Source organism: Scyliorhinus canicula, unplaced genomic scaffold (genome assembly GCF_902713615.1).
Source record: "Scyliorhinus canicula unplaced genomic scaffold, sScyCan1.1, whole genome shotgun sequence".
Taxonomy (NCBI): Eukaryota; Metazoa; Chordata; class Chondrichthyes; order Carcharhiniformes; family Scyliorhinidae; genus Scyliorhinus; species Scyliorhinus canicula.
In genome coordinates this window covers 1-19,556 of record NW_024055668.1, presented here as the reverse complement: position 1 = coordinate 19,556, position 19,556 = coordinate 1, and positions in this window count along the sequence as shown.

Sequence of the window (19,556 nt, the reverse complement as noted above, 5' to 3'; positions counted from 1 at the left end):
TGGTGCCTCGTTGGTATATCATTATTTACAGTGGTCCCTGGGTAGAATACCATTATTTACAGTGGTCTAATGTTAGAATATAACTATTTACAGTGGTCCCTTGTTGGAATGTCATTATTCACAGTGGTATCTCTCTTGTTTATCATTGTTTACAGTGTTCCGTGCGTAGTTTATCATTATTTACCGTGACACCTGGGTAGCAAATCATTATTTCCATTGGTCGCTGGGCAGTTTATCCTTATTTACAGTGGTCCCTGGGCAATATATAATTATTTAAAGTGGATCCTGGGTAGTATATCATTATTTACAGTGGTCCCTAGGTAGTATATCATTATTTTCAGTGGTCCCTGGGCAGTATATTATTATTTACAGTGGTCCATGGCCAGTATATCATTATTTACTGTGGTCCCTGGGTAGTATATCATTATTTACAGTAGTCCCTGGGCAGTATATCATTATTTACTGTGGTCCCTGGGCAGTATATCATTGTTTACAGTGATCCCAGGGTAGTATATCATTATTTACACTGGTGACTGGGTAGACGTCCATTATTTCCAGAGGTCCCTTTGTAGTATTTCATTATTAACAGTAGTCCCTGGGTAGTATTTCATTATTTACAGCGGTGCCCGGGAAGATAATCATTATTTACAGTGTTCCCAGGGCAGTATATCATTATTTGCACTGGTCCCTGGGTAGTATATCATTATTTACAGTGGTCCCTGGGTAGTTTATCATTATTTACAGTGGTCCCTGGGTAGTATATCATTATTTACAGCGGTCTCCGGGTAGATAATCATTATTGACAGTGTTCCCTGGGCAGTATATCATTATTTACACTGGGCCTTTGTTGGAATATCATTATTCACAGTGGTACCTCTCATTATTATTATCATTATTTTCAGTGTTCCGTGCGTAGATTAACATTATTTACCATGACACCATGGTAGCAAATCGTTATTTCAACTGGTCGCTGGGAAGTATATCCTTATTGACAGTGGTCCCTGCGTAGTATATCATTATTTACAGTGGTCCCTGGGCAGTACATCATTATTTACAGTGGTCCCTGGGCAGTATATCATTATTTACAGTGTTCCCTGGGAGTATATCATTATTTACACTGGTCCCTGGGTAGTATATCATTATTTAGAGTGGGCCCTGTGTATTATATCATTATTTACAGTGGTCCAATGTTAGAATATCATTATTAACAGTGGTCCTTTGTTGGAATATCATTATTTACAGTGGAACCTGTCCTGTTTATCATTATTTACAGTGTTCCGTGCGTAGATTATCATTATTTACCGTAATTCCTGGGTAGCAAATCATTATTTCCAGTGGTCGTTGGGCACTATATCCTTCTTTACAGTGGCACCTGGGCAGTATAACATTATTTACAGTGGTCCCTGGGCAGTATATCATTATTTACAGTGGGAACTGGACAGTATATAATTATTTACAATGGACCCTGGGTAGTATATCATTATTTGCAATGGTCCCTGGGTAGTATATCATAATTTACAGAGGTCCCTGGGTAGAATATCATTATTTGCAGTGGTCCCTGGGTAGAATACCATTTTTCATATTGTTTCCAGTATATCATTATTTACAGTGGTCCCTGGGTAGTATATCATTATTTACACTGGTGACTGGGTAGAAGATCATTATTTCCAGTGGTCCCTTTGTAGTATATCATTACTAACAGTGGTTCATGAGTAGTATATCATTATTTAAAGTGGTCCCTGGGTTGAATATCATTATTTACAATAGCCACTGGGCCATCATGATGTACAGTGTCTCTGGGTAGCATATCGTCATTTACAGGGTTCCCTGGCTAGCATATCATTATTTACAGTGTTCCCTGGGCAATATATCATAATTTACAGTGGTCCCTTGTAGTATATAATAATTTACAGTAGCCCCTGGTTCGTATATCATTATTTACAGTGGTCCCTGGGTAGTATATCATTATTTACAGTGGACCCTGGCCAGTATATCATTATTTACTGTTGTCTTTGGGTAGAATATCATTATTTACAGTGGTCCCTTTGCAGGATATCTTTATTTACAGTCGTCTCTGGGCAGGATATCATAGCTTACAGTGATCCCTGGTAGCATAAACTTATTTACACTGGTGACTGGGTAGAAGATCATTATTTACAGAGGTCCCGTTGTAGTATTTCATTATTAACAGTGGGTCCTGTGTAGTATATCATTATTTACAGTGGTTCCTGGGTTGAATATCATTATTTACAGTGGTCACTGGGATGAATATCATGATGTACCGTGGTCTCTGGGTAGCATATCGTCATTTACAGGAGTCCCTGGCTAGCATATCATTATTTACAGTGGTCCCTGGGCATATATCATTATTTACAGTGATCCCTGGGTAGTATATCATTATTTACAGTGATCCCTGGGTAGCATACCATTATTTACAGTTATTGCTGGGTAGTAAATCATTTTTTACAGAGGTTCATGGTAGTATAACATTATTTACAGTGGTCCCTGGGTAGTATATCATTATTGACACTGGTCCCTGGGTTGTGTATCATTATTCACAGTGGTCCCTGTCTTGTATATCATTATTTTCAGTGGATTCTGGTTAGTTTATCAATATTTACAGTTGTCTCTTTGTTGTATATTTTTATTCATAGTGTTTCCTGGTATTATAGAACATAAAACATGACAGCGCAGTACAGGCCCTTCGGCCCTCGATGTTGCGCCGACCTGTGAATCCACTCGTACACCCATCGACACTATTTACTTTTCATCCATATGTCTATCCAATGACCTTAATGTTGGCGAGTCCACTACTGTTGCAGGCAGGGCATCTCACGCCCTTACTACTCTCTGAGTGAAGAACCTACCTCTGACATCTGTCCTATATCTATCTCCCCTCAATTTAAAGCTATGTCCCCTCGTGCTAGACATCACCATCCGAGGAAAAAGGTTCTCGATGTCCACCCCATCTAATCCTCTGATCATCTTGAATTCCTCAATTAAGTTACCTCTAAGCCTTCTTCTCTCTAACTAAAACATCCACACTACCAGGAATCTTACCATTACCCTAGTACTCTGTCTTCCAGTTAGTCCTTCCAAAATGAATCACCTCACACTTTTCTGCATTAAACTCCATTTCCCACTTCTCAGCCCAGCTCTGCGGCTTGTCTACGTCCCTCTGTCACCTGCAACATCTTTCCGCACTGTCCACATCTCCACCGACTTCAGTGTCATTGCAAATTTACTCACCCATCCTTCTACGCCCTCCTCCACGTAATTTATAAAAATGACAAACAGCAGTGGCCCAAAACAGATCCTTGCGGTACACTACTTGTAACTGAACTCCAGGCTGAACATTTTCCATCAACCACGACCCTTTGTCTTCTTCCAGCTAGCCAATTTCTGATCCAAACTGCTAAATCACCCTGGATCCCTTGCCTCCGTATTATCTGCGGTAGCCTAACGTCGGGAACCTTTCAAACGCTTTACCTAAATACATATAGACCACATCAACTGCTATACCCTCGTCCATCTGTTTGGTCACCTTCTCAAAGAAATCTATAAGGTTTGTGAGGCACGACCTACCCTTCACAATTCGTAAGCTAGCACTTTTCCAGGAGACACATCCGGAGTGAGACTCATCCAGAGTGGGGATTGAAACTTGGTAATTTGGTGTAGTGAGGTAAATCGGTGCAGAGTGTGAGGAGGTGCTTTTTAACCCTGGTAAGTGACTGGTAAGTAGCCTCTCTTTTTCTTTTCATTGTCAAATTTATTCATTTTTAATTTGAAATTCTAGTTGTTTAAGTTTACCAAGGGTTTAAGACTTGGCAGGAGATCCCAGATCCGTGTCATGCTCCTCGTGTGCGATGTGGGAGCTCAGGGACACGTCCACTGTCCCTGGCTCCTTCACGTGCAAGGAGTGTGTTCAGTTGCAGTTCTTGTTAGACCGCTTGACGGCTCTGGAGCTGCGGATGGACTCACTTTGGAGCATCCGCGATGCTGAGAAGTTCGTGGATAGCACGTTTAGCGAGTTGGTCACACCGCAGGTGAAAATTAATGAGAGAGGTAGAAAATGGGTGACCAAAAGAAAGAGCATGAGTAGGAAGGCAGTGCAGGTGTCCCCTGCGGTCATCTCCCTGCAAAACAGATATACCGCTTTGGATACTGTTGAGGGAGATGGCTCACCAGGGGAAGGCAGCAGCAGCCAGGTTCATGGCACCGTGGCTGGCTCTGCTGCACAGCAGGGCAGGAATAAAAATGGCAGGGCTATAGTGATAGGGGACTCGATCGTGAGGAGAATAGACAGACGGTTCTGTGGGCACAATCGAGACTCCAGGATGGTATGTTGCCTCCCTGGTGCAAGGGTCAAGGATGTCTCGGAGCGGCTGCAGGACATTCTGGGGGGGGGGGGGGGTGTGAACAGCCAGCTGTCGTGGTGCATATAGGCACCAACGATATAGGTTAAAAAAACGGGATGAGGTCCTACAAGCGGAATTCAGGGAGTTAGGAGTTAAACTAAAAAGTAGGACCTCAAAGGTAGTAATCTCAGGATTGCTACCAGTGCCACGAGCTAGTCAGAGTAGGAATGTCAGGATAGATAGGATGAATGCGTGGCTCGAGAGATGGTGCAAGAGGGAGGGATTCAAATTCCTGGGGCATTGGGACCGGTTCTGGGGGAGGTGGGATCAGTACAAACCGAACGGTCTGCACCTGGGCAGGACTGGAACCGATGTCCTGGGGGAGGGGGGGGGGTTTGCTAGAGCTGTTGTGGAGGGTTTAAACTAATGTGGCAGGGGGATGGGAACCGATGCAGGAAGTTGGAAGGTAGTAAAACAGGAACAGAAGCAAAAGGAAGTAAGGGGAAAAGTGCAAGGCAGAGAAGACATAGTCAAAAATCTAAAAGGGCGACAGTACAAGGTACAGTGACTGAGGCGAGCTCAGTGAATAGGCCCAGTAATAACAAAAGGAATAAAACTGGAGATGTTAAGATTCAAAACAGAGGGAAAAAAACCAACATAAGTGTACTTTACCTGAATGCTCGTAGTATTCGGAATAAAGTAAATGAGTTGATGGCACAAATCATCGTAAATGACTATGATTTAGTGGCCATTACTGAAACATGGTTAAAGGATGGTCACGACTGGGAGTTAACTATCCGAGGGTATCAAACTATGCGGAAGGACAGAGTGGATGGTAAGGGAGGTGGTGTTGCTCTGTTATTTAAGGATGACATCCGGGCCATAGTAAGGGATGACATCGGTGCTATGGAGGATAAGGTTGAATCCATTTGGGTGGAAATCAGGAATAGTAAGGCGAAAAAGTCACTGATAGGGGTAGTCTATCGGCCAACAAATACTGTAGTAACGATATGGTGGGGCAGGCAATAAACAAAGAAATAACTGATGCATGTAGAAATGGTACAGCAGTTATCATGGGGGATTTTAATCTACATGTCGATTGGTTTAACTAGGTCGGTCAAGGCAACCTTGAGGAGGAGTTTATAGAATGTATCCGCGATCGTTTGCTAGAACAGTATGTAATGGAACCTCCGAGGGAACAAGCGGTCCTAGATCTTGTCCTGTGTAATGAGACAGGATTGATTCATGATCTCATAGTTAGGGATCCTCTCAGAAGGAGCGATCACAATATGGTGGAATTTAAAATACAGATGGAGGGTGAGAAAGTAAAATCAAATACTAGTGTTTTGTGTTTAAACAAATGAGATTACAAGGGGATGAGAGAAGAACTAGCTAAGGTAGACTGGGAGCTAAGACTTTATGGTGGAACAGTTGAGGAATAGTGGAGAACCTTCCAAGCGATTTTTCACAGTGCTCAGCAAAGGTTTATACCAACAAAAAGGAAGGACGGAAGAAAGAGGGAAAATCGACCGTGGATATCTAAGGAAATAAGGGAGAGTATCAAATTGAAGGAAAAAGCATATAAAGTGGCAAAGATTGCTGGGAGATTAGAGGACTGGGAAATCTTTAGGGGGCAACAGAAAGCTACTAAAAAAGCTATAAAGAAGAGTAAGATAGAGTATGAGAGTAAACTTGCTCAGAATATAAAAACAGACAGTAAAAGTTTTTTACAAATATATAAGACAAAAAAGAGTGGCTAAGGTAAATATTGGTCCTTTAGAGGATGAGAAGGGAGTTTTAATAATGGGAAATGAGGAAATGGCTGAGGAACTGAACAGGTTTTTTGGGTCGGTCTTCACAGTGGAAGACACAAATAACATGCCAGCGACTGATAGACATGAGGCTATGGCAGGCGAGGACCTTGAGAGGATTGTTATCACAAAGGAGGGAGTGATGGGCAAGCTAATGGGGCTAAAGGTAGACAAGTCTCCTGGCCCTGATGGAATGCATCCCAGAGTGCTAAAAGAGATGGCTGGGAAATTGCAGATGCACTAGTGATAATTTACCGAAATTCACTAGACTCCGGGGTGGTCCCGGTGGATTGGAAATGAGCAAGCATGATACCACTGTTTAAAAAAGGAGGTAGGCAGAAAGCAGGAAATTATAGGCCAGTGAGTTTAACTTCTGTCGTAGGGAAGATGCTGGAATCTATCATCAAGAAAGAAATTGCGAGGCATCTGGATACAAATTGTCCCATTGGGCGGACGCAGCATGGGTTCGTAAAGGGCAGGTCATGCCTAACTAATTTAGTGGAAGTTTTTGAGGACATTACCAGTGCAGTAGATAACGGGGAGCCGATGGATGTGGTATATCTGGATTTCCAGAAAGCCTTTGACAAGGTGCCACACAAAAGGTTGCTGCATAAGATAAAGATGCATGGCATTAAGGGTAAAGTAGTAGCATGGATAGAGGATTGGTTAATTAATAGAAAGCAAAGAGTTGGGAAAAATGGGTGTTTCTCTGGTTGGCAATCAGTAGCTAGTGGTGTCCCTCAGGGATCCGTGTTGGGCCCACAATTGTTCGTAATTTCCATAGATGATTTGGAGTTGGGGACCAAGGGCAATGTGTCCAAGTTTGCAGATGACACTAAGATGAGTGGTAAAGCGAAAAGTGCAGAGGATACTGGAAGTCTGCAGAGGAATTTGGATAGGTTAAGTGAATGGGCTAGGGTCTGGCAGATGGAATACAATGTTGACAAATGTGACGTTATCCATTTTGGTAGGAATAACAGCAAACGGGATTATTATTTAAACAATAAAATCTTAAAGCATGCCGCTGTTCAGAGAGACTTGGGTGTGCTAGTGCATGAGTCACAGATGGTTGGTTTACAAGTGCAACAGGTGATTAAGAAGGCAAATGGAATGTTGTCCTTCATTGCTAGAGGGATGGAGTTTAAGACTAGGGAGGTTATGTTTCAATTGTATAAGGTGTTAGTGCGGCCCACCTGGAGTATTGTGTTCAGTTTTGGTCTCCTTACTTGAGAAAGGACGTACTGGCACTGGAGGGTGTGCAGAGGAGATTCACTAGGTTAATCCCAGAGCTGAAGGGTTTTATTATGAGGAGAGGTTGAGTAGACTGGGACTGTACTCGTTGGAATTTAGAAGTATGAGGGGGGATCTTATAGAAACATTTAAAATTATGACGGGAACAGATAGGATAGATGCGGGCAGGTTGTTTTCACTGGTGGGTGACAGCAGAACTAGGGGACATAGCCTCAAAATAAGGGGAAGTGGATTTAGGACTGAGTTCAGGAGGAACTTCTTCACCCAAAGGGTTGTGAATCTATGGAATTCCTTGCCCAGTGAAGCAGTTGAGGCTCCTTCATTACATGCTTTTAAGGTAAAGATAGATAGTTTTTTGAAGAATAAAGGGTTAAAGGGTTATGGTGTTCGGGCCGGAAAGTGGAGCTGAGTCCACAAAAGATCAGCCATGATCTCATTGAATGGCGGAGCAGGCTCGAGGGGCCAGATGGCCTACTCCTGCTCCTAGTTCTTATGTTCTTATGTTCTCATGTTCTTATGTAATCAAATTATTCCTTTCTCGATGATTATCAATCCTGTCTCTTATACACCTTTCCAAGATTCTAGGTCATGTCGGCATAAGGAAGGGGGAGGTTTTGGGTATTCTAAAAGGCATTAAGGTGGACAAGTCCCCAGGACTGGATGGGATCAATCCCAGCTTACTGAGGGAAGCGAGGAACTAAATAGTTGGGGCCTTAACAGATATATTTGCAGCATCCTTGAGCACGGGTGAGGTCCCGGAGGACTGGAGAATTAATAATGTTGTCCCTTTGTTTAAGAAGGGTAGCAGGGATGATCCAGGGAATTATAGACCTGTGAGCTTGACGTCAGTGGTAGGCAAACTGTTGGAGAAGATACTGAGGGATAGAATCTATTCACATGGAAGAAAATAGACTTATGAGTGATAGGCAGCATGGTTCTGTGCAGGGAAGGTCATGTCTTACAAACCTAATAGAATTATTTGAGGAAGTTAAAAAGTTAATTGATGAGGGAAGGACTGTAGATGTAATATACATGGACTTCAGTAAGGCGTTTGATAAAGTTTCCCATGGCAAGTTGATGGAAAAAGTGAAGTCGTATGGAGTTCAGGGTGTACTAGCTAGATGGATAAAGAACTGGCTGGGCAACAGGAGACATAGAGTAGTGGTGGAAGGGAGTGTCTCAAAATGGAGAAAGGTGACTAGTGGTGTTCCACAGGGATCCGTGCTCGGACCACTGTTGTTTGTGATATACATAAATTCTCTGAACGAAGGTATAACTGGTCTGATGAGCAAGTTTGCAGATGATACAGGTGGAGTTCAATCCAGGCAAATGCGAGGTGACGCATTTTGGAAGATCTAACTCAAGTGCAAACTATATGGTCAATGGAAGAGTCCTGGGGAAAATGGATGTACAGAGAGATCCAGGAGTTCAGGTCCATTATACCCTAAAGATGGCAACGCAGGTCGATAGAGTGGTCAAGAAGGCATACATCATGCTTGCCTTCATCGGACCGGGTATTGAGCACAAGAGTCGGCAGGTCATGTTACAGTTGTATAGGACTTTGGTTTGGCCACATTTGGAATACTGCGTGCAGTTCTGGTCGCCACATTACCAGAAGGATGTGGATGCTTTAGAGAGGGTGCAGAGGAGGTTCACCAGGATGTTGCCTGGTATGGAGGGTGCTAGATATGAAGAAAGGTTGAGTAGATGTGGATTGTTTTCATTGGAAAGACGGAGGTTGAGGGGGGACCTGATTAATATCTGCAACATTATGAAAGGTATGGACAGGGTGGATATCAACAAGCTTTCTCCAAGAGTGGTGTGTCAGTTATAAGGGGGTCACAATTTCAAGGTGAGAGGGGGAATGTTTAAGGGAGATGTGCGTGGAAAGTTTTTTACGCAGAGGGTGGTGTGTGCCTGGAACGCTTTACCAGCGGAGGTGGTAGAGGCGGGCACAATAGCATCATTTAAGATGCATCTGGACAGATATATGAACGGGTGTGGAACAGAGAGAAGTAGATCTTGGAAAATAGGCAACAGGTTTAGATAAAGGATCTGCATCGGCGCAGGCTGGGAGGGCCGAAGGGCCTGTTCCTGTGCTGTAATTGTCGTTTTTCTCTGTTCATTGTTCTTTAAGATTATGCCCACAACTGAAGTAAGGCTCATTGGTCTTTAGTTACCGGGGTTGTCTCTACTCCCCTTCTTGAACAAGGGGACAACAACATTCTATCATTATTCAGAGTGGCCCCTGTGTGGTATTTCATTAATTACAATGGTCCCAGTGCAATATTTGATTATTTACTGTCGTCGCTATGTAGTACATCATTATTTACAGTGGTCCCTGTGCATTATATGATTATTCACAATGGTCCCTGTGCAGAATATCATTATTTACAGTTGTCGGTGGATAGTGTATCGTTATATACAATATAGCCTGTTACAGGGAGGTAGCCATACTCAAGGTGTCGGGCAAGAGGAGCTAAAACCAAATATCACACAACCAATTATTATTTGTGCAACATCGATAGAAAATACAAAATTAGTTTTCAGTCCATTAAACACAGCAAATAACTAAAAATATTTCATTGCATCTTTCTCTGTGATTGTAAAAGGCGTGTTCATTGCAATAATCACAGGCGGTTTCTAATTATTCTTCAGACCATAATCATATTAAGATTGTTATTCAGTGGAATAGCATCTGTAAGTCCTTTTTTAAAAAATAAATTGAGAGTAACCAATTATTTTTCTACAATTAAGGGGCAATTTAACGTGGCCAATCCACCTACCCTGCACATCATTGGGTTGTGGGGGTGAAACCCACTCAAACACAGGGTGAATGTGCAAACTCCACACGGACAGTGACCCAGAGACGGGATCAAACCTGGGACCTGGGCGCCGTGAGACAGCAGTGCCAATTACTGCGCCACCGTGCTGCCCCTTGAATCTGTCATTTTGATCACAAAACAATAACATCAATTAAAATGCATTTGTTCAGCTCACAATCACAATCAACGGGATTCTCCCTCGGCAGCATCCTCCAATCCCGTAGGCAGCGCTCCCATGTCCGTGGGTTTCCCGATGGGGTGGGGTGGTCACAATGGGAAACGTCATTGACCAGCTGTGGGAACGGAGAATCCCGTTGTGGCGGGGGTGAGCAGTGCCGGATAACGGGGCTGGCAGGACGGAGAACCGGATACAGGACATTAAAACGATGATTATTTTCCAAGAGAATTATCACGGCAAGATACTGATTAATCCATTGATCACTAACGGTATCAATAAATATTTTAACTTCCCACATTGATATGTGTTTAGAAATATTTTCCATGTCTATGATACCAGCAATTATATCTCAGGATTTAATTCCATTGATCACAGTTGTGCCATGACTGAATAGTGTGAGAATTCTCTCTGCCAGTTTCTACCAATGAAAACTGAGCAAATGGGGCAGCACGGTAGCATAGTGGTTACCGCTATGGCTTCACAGCGCAATGGACCCAGGTTCGATTCCCGCTTGGGTCACTGTCTGTGCAGAGTCTGTACGTTCTCCCCGTGTCTGCGTGGATTTCCTCTGGGAGTTCCGGTTTCCTCCCACAAGTCCCGAAAGGCGTGTTGTTAGGTGAATTGCAGATTCTAAAATCTCCCTCTGTGCACCCGAACAGGCGCCGGAGTGTGGCTACTAGGGGCTTTTCACAGTTACTTGATTGCAGTGTTAATGTAAGACTACTTGTGAAAGTAAAGATTATTATTATTAGTAGTAGTAAAGATTTTATTATCATTTTAATCGTTAAACACATGATGCCTTTTCTTCCGCTGTCTGGCCCAGAAGGTGTGGGATTTCCTCCTCCAGTCTCTCAGTCCCATTACCTCGTGTTCGTTGTTCAAGACAAACACTTGTAACATATACTATTGATTGCGATTTTGTACTCCTGTCACAGCAATACCTGATTTAAATGGTTATAACAAAGAACAAAGGACAAATATAAGTACAACATAGATATTGGCCCTTCGGCCCTTGCAGTTTGAGAGGAAGAAGCTGGAGTCAGATGTAACGGTATTACAATTAAAGAGGGGTAACTACAAAGACATGAGGGAGGACATGGCCAGAGTTGATTGTAAAATGAAGCACAAAGGGACTTGGGAGTCCTTGTTCACGATTGGCTTAATGTTAACGTGCAGGTTCAGTCGGCAGTTAGGAAGGAAATTGCAATGTTAGAGTTCATGTCGAGAGGGCGAGAGTATCAGAACAGGGATGTACTTCTGAGGCTGTATAAGAAACTGGTCAGACCTCATTTGGAGAACTGTGAGCAGTTTGGAGCCCCGTATCTGAAGAAGGATAGGCTTCTCTTGGAAAGGGTCCCGAGGAGGTTCACTGCAATGATCCCTGGAATGAAGAGCTTCTCATGTGAGGAATGGTTGAGGACTCTGGCTCTGTACTCGTTGGAGTTTAGAAGGATGAGGGGGTATCTCATTGAAACTTACAGGATACTGCGAGGCCTGGATAGAGTGGATGTGGACAGAATGTTTCCACTTGTAGTAGAAACTAGAACCAGAGGCCACCATCTCAGACGAAAGGGTCGATCCTTTAAAACAGAGATGAGGAGGAATTTCTTCAGCCAGAGGGTGGTGAATCTGTGGAACTCTTTGCTGCAGAAGGCTGTGGAGGCCAAATCACTGAGTGTCTTTAAGACAGAGATAGATAGGTTCTTGATTAATAAGGGGATATGGGGTTATGGGGAGAAGGTGAGAAGGTAGTATATTGAGGATGAGAGACATATCAGCCACGATTGAATGGCGGAGCAGACCCGATGGGCCTGGTGTCCAAGTTCAGCTCCAATGTCTTCTGGTCTTATGACCTTCAATGTCCAGGTCGGTTTGAAATGTTGCTTTGGGTGTCTGCCTCCATTATTCTTACAGGAAATGAGGTAATGAAAGGATGTGACAAACAAGCGGGAAATGACATTGAGGCAGAAGCTGAGCAGTGATTAAATTGAATGTTGGAGGAAGTGTGAGTGGCTCTGTAGTCTCCCCATGTTGCCATTTGTTATCAGTTCCTGCTCTGCGTTACTGGCTGATGAATGTATCTGCATGATAATATATTTCAGTTACATCTTTCCAACAAATATTTATATTGTTCATGGAACAGTTCATTTATATCAAGATTATCCAACACTTATACAATCTGAAATGTGTAGAACGAATCTCACATCATGGTCTTTTATTGCCAATAACCCTGCCACAGCCAATCCAATCATCCCAAAGGGAAACCTGCTTCTAAACCATTCACACAGCGAGTGGTTCTGATCTGGTCTGTACGGCCTGGGACACTGGTGTAGGCAGATACAACAGTGGTTTCACAGGGAATGGTAGGAGTGACAGAAATCAAATGTATGTCTCCAGGGAAAGGGCGGTGCAGTCGGATTGAATGATCTGCCCATCTATAGAGAGGCTGAGGACAAACGGAATGAATTGTTCCCCTTCGGTACTTCACTCACTTTTCAGGCTTTGGATGTTGTCTGGCTGTGAGAGGATGTGGACCAACACCTGCAGGTTCCCTACAAGTTCCCCATCACCGCCAGTATTCTCACTGTAATCCTTTCTATTCACTGTGTCCATGTGAGAACTCAGCGTCTGCTTTAGCTGACTGGTTACTTCACAGCATCAACTGCATTGTAAGGTCCAATCTGTCTGGCCCTGGGCGCTGCCTGTGCTTTTCATATTGAAAACATCTGTGTTGCTCCCAATAAAAACAGACGCACATTTCATAATCAGAGGGAAGCCTATCTTTTTTCAGGTTTCATTACAATTAATGTTAAAAGGGTCTGTGCAACGTGTTTGCTTTCTGGCCTCTCACTGGGGAAAGACAATTTCTATTCCAGCTCTGCACAATAACTGACCTATCACACAGTCAATTATTCACACCTTCCATGGTAGATACTGCATTCAGAATATTTACTTGATCCAGTATCTGAGTTTATAATTTAGGAACACTTTGTTTACTCAGCAAATGTATTCATCCGGATTGTGTTTTCCCCATGATACCCAGATCCCATATCTCCAAGCACACTGCCTCACACTCTATCTCTCCCTTGCATTCTCTCCCTCTCTCACATTCACACCATCTCTCACACTCTCGCCATTTCTCATCCCCACCTCACACACTCCTTCCGTCTGACACACTCCCTCCCTCTCTCACACTCCCTCCCTCTCTCATACACTCTCCCTCTCATACTGTCTCCATCCCTCATGCTCCCTCTCTCAGAATCCCTCCGTCTCACACTCTCTCTATCTCACACTCCCTCCCTCTCTCACACTCTCCCTCTCTCACTCCCTCCCTCTCTCACACTCCCTCCCTCTCTCACACTCTGACCCTCTCTCACACTCCCTCCCTCACTCAATCTCCCTCCCTCACAACCTCCCTCCCTCACACCCTCTCTCACATTCCCTCCCTCTCTCACACTCTCTCCCTCTCTCACACTCCCTCCCTCTCACACTCCCTCCCTCTCTCACACTCTCTCCCTCTCTCACACTCCATCCATCTCTCAGACTCCCTCCCTCTCTCACACCCTCCCTCTCTCACACTCCCTCCCTTTCTCACACACTCTCCCTCTCATACTATCTCCATCCCTCATGCTCCCTCTCTCAGACTCCCTAACTCGCACACACACTCTCTCTCTCACACTCCCTCCCTCTCTCACACTCTCCCTCTCTCACACTCTCTCCTTCTCTCACACTCCCTCCCTCTCTCACACTCCCTCTCTCAGACTCCCTCCCTCTCTCACCCTCTCTCACACTCCCTCCCTCTCACACTCTCTCCTTCTGTCACTCCCTCCAAATCTCACATTCTCTCCGTCTCTCACACTGTCCCTCTCTCACACTCCCTCCCTCTCACACACTCCCTCCCTCACAACCTCCCTCCCTCACACTCCCTCTCTCACACTCCCTCTCTCACACTCCCTCCCTCTCTCACACTCCCTCTCTCACACTGCCTCTCTCACACTCCCTCCTTCACTCACTCTCCCTCCCTCACAACCTCCCTCCCTCACACTCCCTCTCTCACACCCTCCCTTTCTCACACTCTCTCCCTCTCTCAGACTCCCTCCCTCTCTCACCCTCTCTCACCCTCCCTCTCTCACGCTCTCCCTCTCTCACACTCTCGCCCTCTCTCGTACTCTGTCCATTTCTCACACTATCAACCTCTCTCAAATTATATCCGTCTCTCACACCCTCCCTCACTCACACACCTTCCCTCTTTCACACTCCCTCCCTCTCTCACACTCCCTCTCTCACACTCCTTCTCTCACTCTCCCTCCCTCACTCACACATTCCCTCTTCCACACTACCTCCCTCTCTCACACTCCCTCCTTCTCTCACAGTCTGTCCCTCTCTCACACTCCCTCCCTCTCTCAAATAAAGGAATGGTCACAGATAGAGGCAGCTACACCCCAGAGTGCAGTGGAACCACCCAGAGAAACACACTGACAATTGGAACTGAATCACTGAATGGTCACAGTTACAGAGGCAGCTACACCCCAGAGTGCAGTGGACCCACCCAGAGAAACACACTGACAATTGGAACGGAATCACTGAATGGTCACAGTTACAGAGACAGCTACACCCCAGAGTGCAGTGGAACCACCCAGAGAAACACATTGACAATTGGAACTGAATCACTGAATGGTCACAGTTACAGAGACAGCTACATCCCAGAATGCAGTGGACCCACACAGAGAAACACACTGACAATTGGAACGGAATCACTGAATGGTCACAGTTACAGAGACAGCTACACCCCAGAGTGCAGTGGAACCACCCAGAGAAACACACTGACAATTGGAACTGAATCACTGAATAGTCACAGTTACAGAGACAGCTACACCCCAGAGGGCAGTGGAACAACCCAGAGAAACATACTGACAATTTTAACTGAATCATGCAATGCTCACAGTGGAGTGAGGGATGTCACTGAAACAATCTGAGATCTTCAGATGGGACTGATAGTGTCTGAGTGGACAGCATTCTTTCTGTTATTATTTGTTAGTCAAAGAGATCACTCACTCAAAAAATAATATTTGCTTTCACTGAGCACAATATCGTAATCTGTTTGTTCACATATTTGAAAAATAAGTTAAACGATGTCACAACCTCAATACCCCTGAGGTGGTTCCACAGGGTTTTAATTAAAAGTTTGGAGAATATATAACCTCAGAGTTTCAGAGAGAGAGATTCCAATTGCAGGAAAGGACACATCACTTCACAGTGAAAATGGTTTATCCAATTCAGACGGCTGAGAAAATATTCAACCCAATTCTGGCTATTGTTGGTGTTCCTGGTAAGTGACTATCGCCTTTGAAGTTGTGTAAATCTGTGTGTGAGCGGCTCTCTGAATTTACACTGCGACTAAAAATGTTTAACGCTGATCTCCTGCTCTCTGTTATACAGATACCTGGTCAACGATATAATTCACTAAATGTAAATCTCGTTAATAATGTCTAGGGTTTGAATCGATTTCACCAACTAACAATAAACCTGTTTGTCTCTCACGGCATCTCTGATCAATAAAGTTGTTATATTGAGTGGAATGTTGTACAATGTCAGATTGGATCTCAGTGAAGGCAATCTCTCTGAAGGAAGGTTTAGTGGCAGGAAGAATGAAATCATACTGAGTGTGGGTCATTAACCAGAGTGGAATATCTGACAGCGGGAACAAGGATTACTGGGAATATCTGTCAGTGTAGAATTGGACTGAGTGTGGGTCACTAACCAGAGTGGAATATCTGACAGCGGGAACAAGGATTACTGGAAGCATCTGTTAGTGTAGAATTGTACTGAGTGTGGGCCATTAACCAGAGTGGAATATCTGATCTAATTATCCCTCTATTACTGGGACTATCTGTCTGTGTGGATTGTATTGTGTGTGGGTCAGTAACTGGACTGACATTAGCTGGTTCTATTTTGAAATGATGTATTTTATTGATGAGTTGTCGCTCCATTCTGTGGACCTCTCTGTGTGTTTTAACTTTGGAATAGGTTGAAAACAGGAAGAGTTTGGCTGTGTTTTGAAGATGTTTGATTTTTATTGTATGAAGTGAAATGTCTCTATCTCTGTTTTCTATTGACCTACTCCAAAAGGAACAGGTATCACCCCCACTCTAATATTTCATACAGACCACAACAGTGCAGTATTCCAATAGGTTTTGTGATATTTTCTCATTTCTATTCATTCTGAAATGAACTCACATGTTTGATCAATTTTTATGGGTGTTTTTAAACTGCGTTTCTGCTTCACACGATTTGTGAATCTATTCACCTGAACCCAGAAACCCCTCCAGTCCATTCAAACACTTGTTTTCCAAGTAGTGATTGGGGGACTTATTGTTCTGATCAAAATGCAGCAGCGGACACTGATCTGTCGGTACATTAATTTCCCATTGAAATACCCACTTTCCCTTTAACTCCTCTCCCTGTTTTCTGTGTGTGGCGCCAGCATGTGTCCATTCTGCTGATGTGTCCTCTAACTCCACTGGCTCTGAGATTACTCATCAGTCTGTTATGTCGGATCTTACTGACGGCCTTTAGAAACTCAAATTGTTTAACATCTATCATACTACTCAGATCTGTTATTTCTGATAGTTATTGCGATAATTGGATGAAATGTTTCAGGAATGATGGTGACTTTGGAATATGTGCCGACTATTTAGTAAACTCTGTGTTACTGCATTTGTTTTAACTCAGACTTCTATTCCAATTTTTCCTACTGTTGACATTGTGACTGGAAGATTTTATTATATTCTGTTGTAAATTCAAGAACAACAGAGACCGACTTCTGCTTTTCAATTCTTTGGCAATTATTCTGATGGTGTTCAGTGAGTAGATAATATTGTCTCTGCTGTTTCTCACTGTCTATTCTATGAAAATTTGGTGCCGAAATCCATCCGCCTCCAGTAATCTCCCTCTACCTGGACCCCACCCTCTGGCCTCCTATCAGTCCTTGGTCTTTTCATTGAGATCTGTCAGTGCAACATCGACCGTCTCAATGTCTCTGTGCCTCTCACCAACTCAATCCTGATTCACTCTAAACTTGCTCCAATCCTCTCTCTAATATCCAACCCTGACCTGGTGATCTGAGCTGCCCACAAGGGTGTTGCCATTATTGTCTGGTGTACTGCCTTCTTCCTTAAAGAGGCTGACCGTCAACTCTCAGACCCATCCTGCTACCTCCCCCTCCTGCTACCTCCCCCTGGACCTGCAGCACACCACCTAACATCATGATATTGTTCCCAGGACTGTCACTGACCTTATCGACTCTGGATATCCTCTGTCCACAGGCTCAGACATCATAGTCCCACAACCCCACACATTCTATGTTTTATTCCTCCCATGATTATGAAGTGGGAAGGTCCTGCGTTTGATTTATTTTTACTATTGATCGTGGAGTATTCAGTAAACCAGGAGTGGTGTCCGACCCCATCAGAAACCAGTCCAGGGAACGGTCCAATCCGGGGTGTGGTCCAATAACTGAGCAGGGATGACAATCTCTGGTATGTTTGTATCCGGTTTGGGAAACCTGGCCAGCCTGAGTGAATCCTGTAAATCAGACTGAATGAGAAATGTAACCTCTCCCAAAGGTATCTGAATTATAAACATTTTCCTCCCACTGCCATCAAACTGACAGTGCTGCAATTCACACTCTCCCCCCTTCCCCCCCCCCCCATTCCCCATCTTTAACACTGGAGTTACATTTTCCACTTCCCTCTCTGCAAAGTTAATCTCTGTGCCCACTCCTCTCCCAACACCCCCACCCACCCACTGTCCATTATATTGATGCTGAGATTATGTTCAGACAGGGAGATTGATTATCCAGTAATTTCCAGCGTCTCTCCTTTCTCTCTCTGACAGTTAATTTACTGGGAATTGTGATTCTGTGTCGGGGTCAGTGTGGTCTCTCTACCTGCACCACTCGCTACCTGGTGGCCATGGCAACGGCGGATCTGCTGTATATTATCACTAACCCCATACTGAACAAGATCAATGGTTATTATTTCCCCTGGAATTTCCTAGACCTCACCCCTGTGTGCAGTGTTACCTTTGTTCTGATGTCTGCAGCCAGGGACTGTTCTGTCTGGTTCACCCTCACTTTCTCCTTTGATCGATTTGTGGCCATTCGCTGTCAGAAACTGAAAACTAAATATTGCACCGGGAAAACTGCGGCTGTGATTCTGTCAACAAGCGGCCTCCTGCTCTGTGTGAAAAACATCCCCCGGTACTTTACATTGGAACCTGTGGGGATAATCGGCAATGTCCAGTGGGGCTGTGGGACAAAGAGCAGCTATTACACTGACCCGGGATGGGTTGGATATAACTGGTTTGATCAGGTTTTAACCCCATTGATCCCGTTCTTCTCAATCCTGTTGGTCAACGCTCTGACAGTCAGACACATTTTACTCAGCAGCCGGGTCCGGAATACACTGAGGGCTCAGAGTCAGGGAGACAATCGCACAGACCCAGAGATGGAGAGCAGAAGGAAGGCAATGATTTTACTCTTCAGCATCTCCGGGACTTTCATTCTCCTCTGGACCGTGTACGTTATTAAATTTTTCTTTTTGGATGTGAGTGGATTAGTTTACATCACCCGTCATCAATATAATTTACAAGAAGTCGGATTTATGCTGCGGGATTTAAATTGCTGCACAAACACATTTATTTATGTGGTGTCTCCGTCCAGGTTCAGGGAACAGATCAAGATCGCGGTGAAATATCCGGTTACATCAATTATTAAATTAATGAGTAAATCAACCTGACTGACAGCCTCTCAGCCAATCAGCAGCTCCAGCCGCTGACTGACAGCCTCTCAGCCAATCAGCAGCCCCAGCCGCAGACTGACAGCCTCTCAGCCAATCAGCAGCTCCGGCCGCTGACTGACAGCCTCTCAGCCAATCAGCAGCTCCGGCCGCTGACTGACAGCCTCTCAGCCAATCAGCAGCTCCAGACGCTGACTGACAGCCTCTCAGCCAATCAGCAGCTCCAGCCGCTGACTGACAGCCTCTCAGCCAATCAGCAGCTCCAGCCGCTGACTGACAGCCTCTCAGCCAATCAGCAGCTCCAGCCGCTGACTGACAGCCTCTCAGCCAATCAG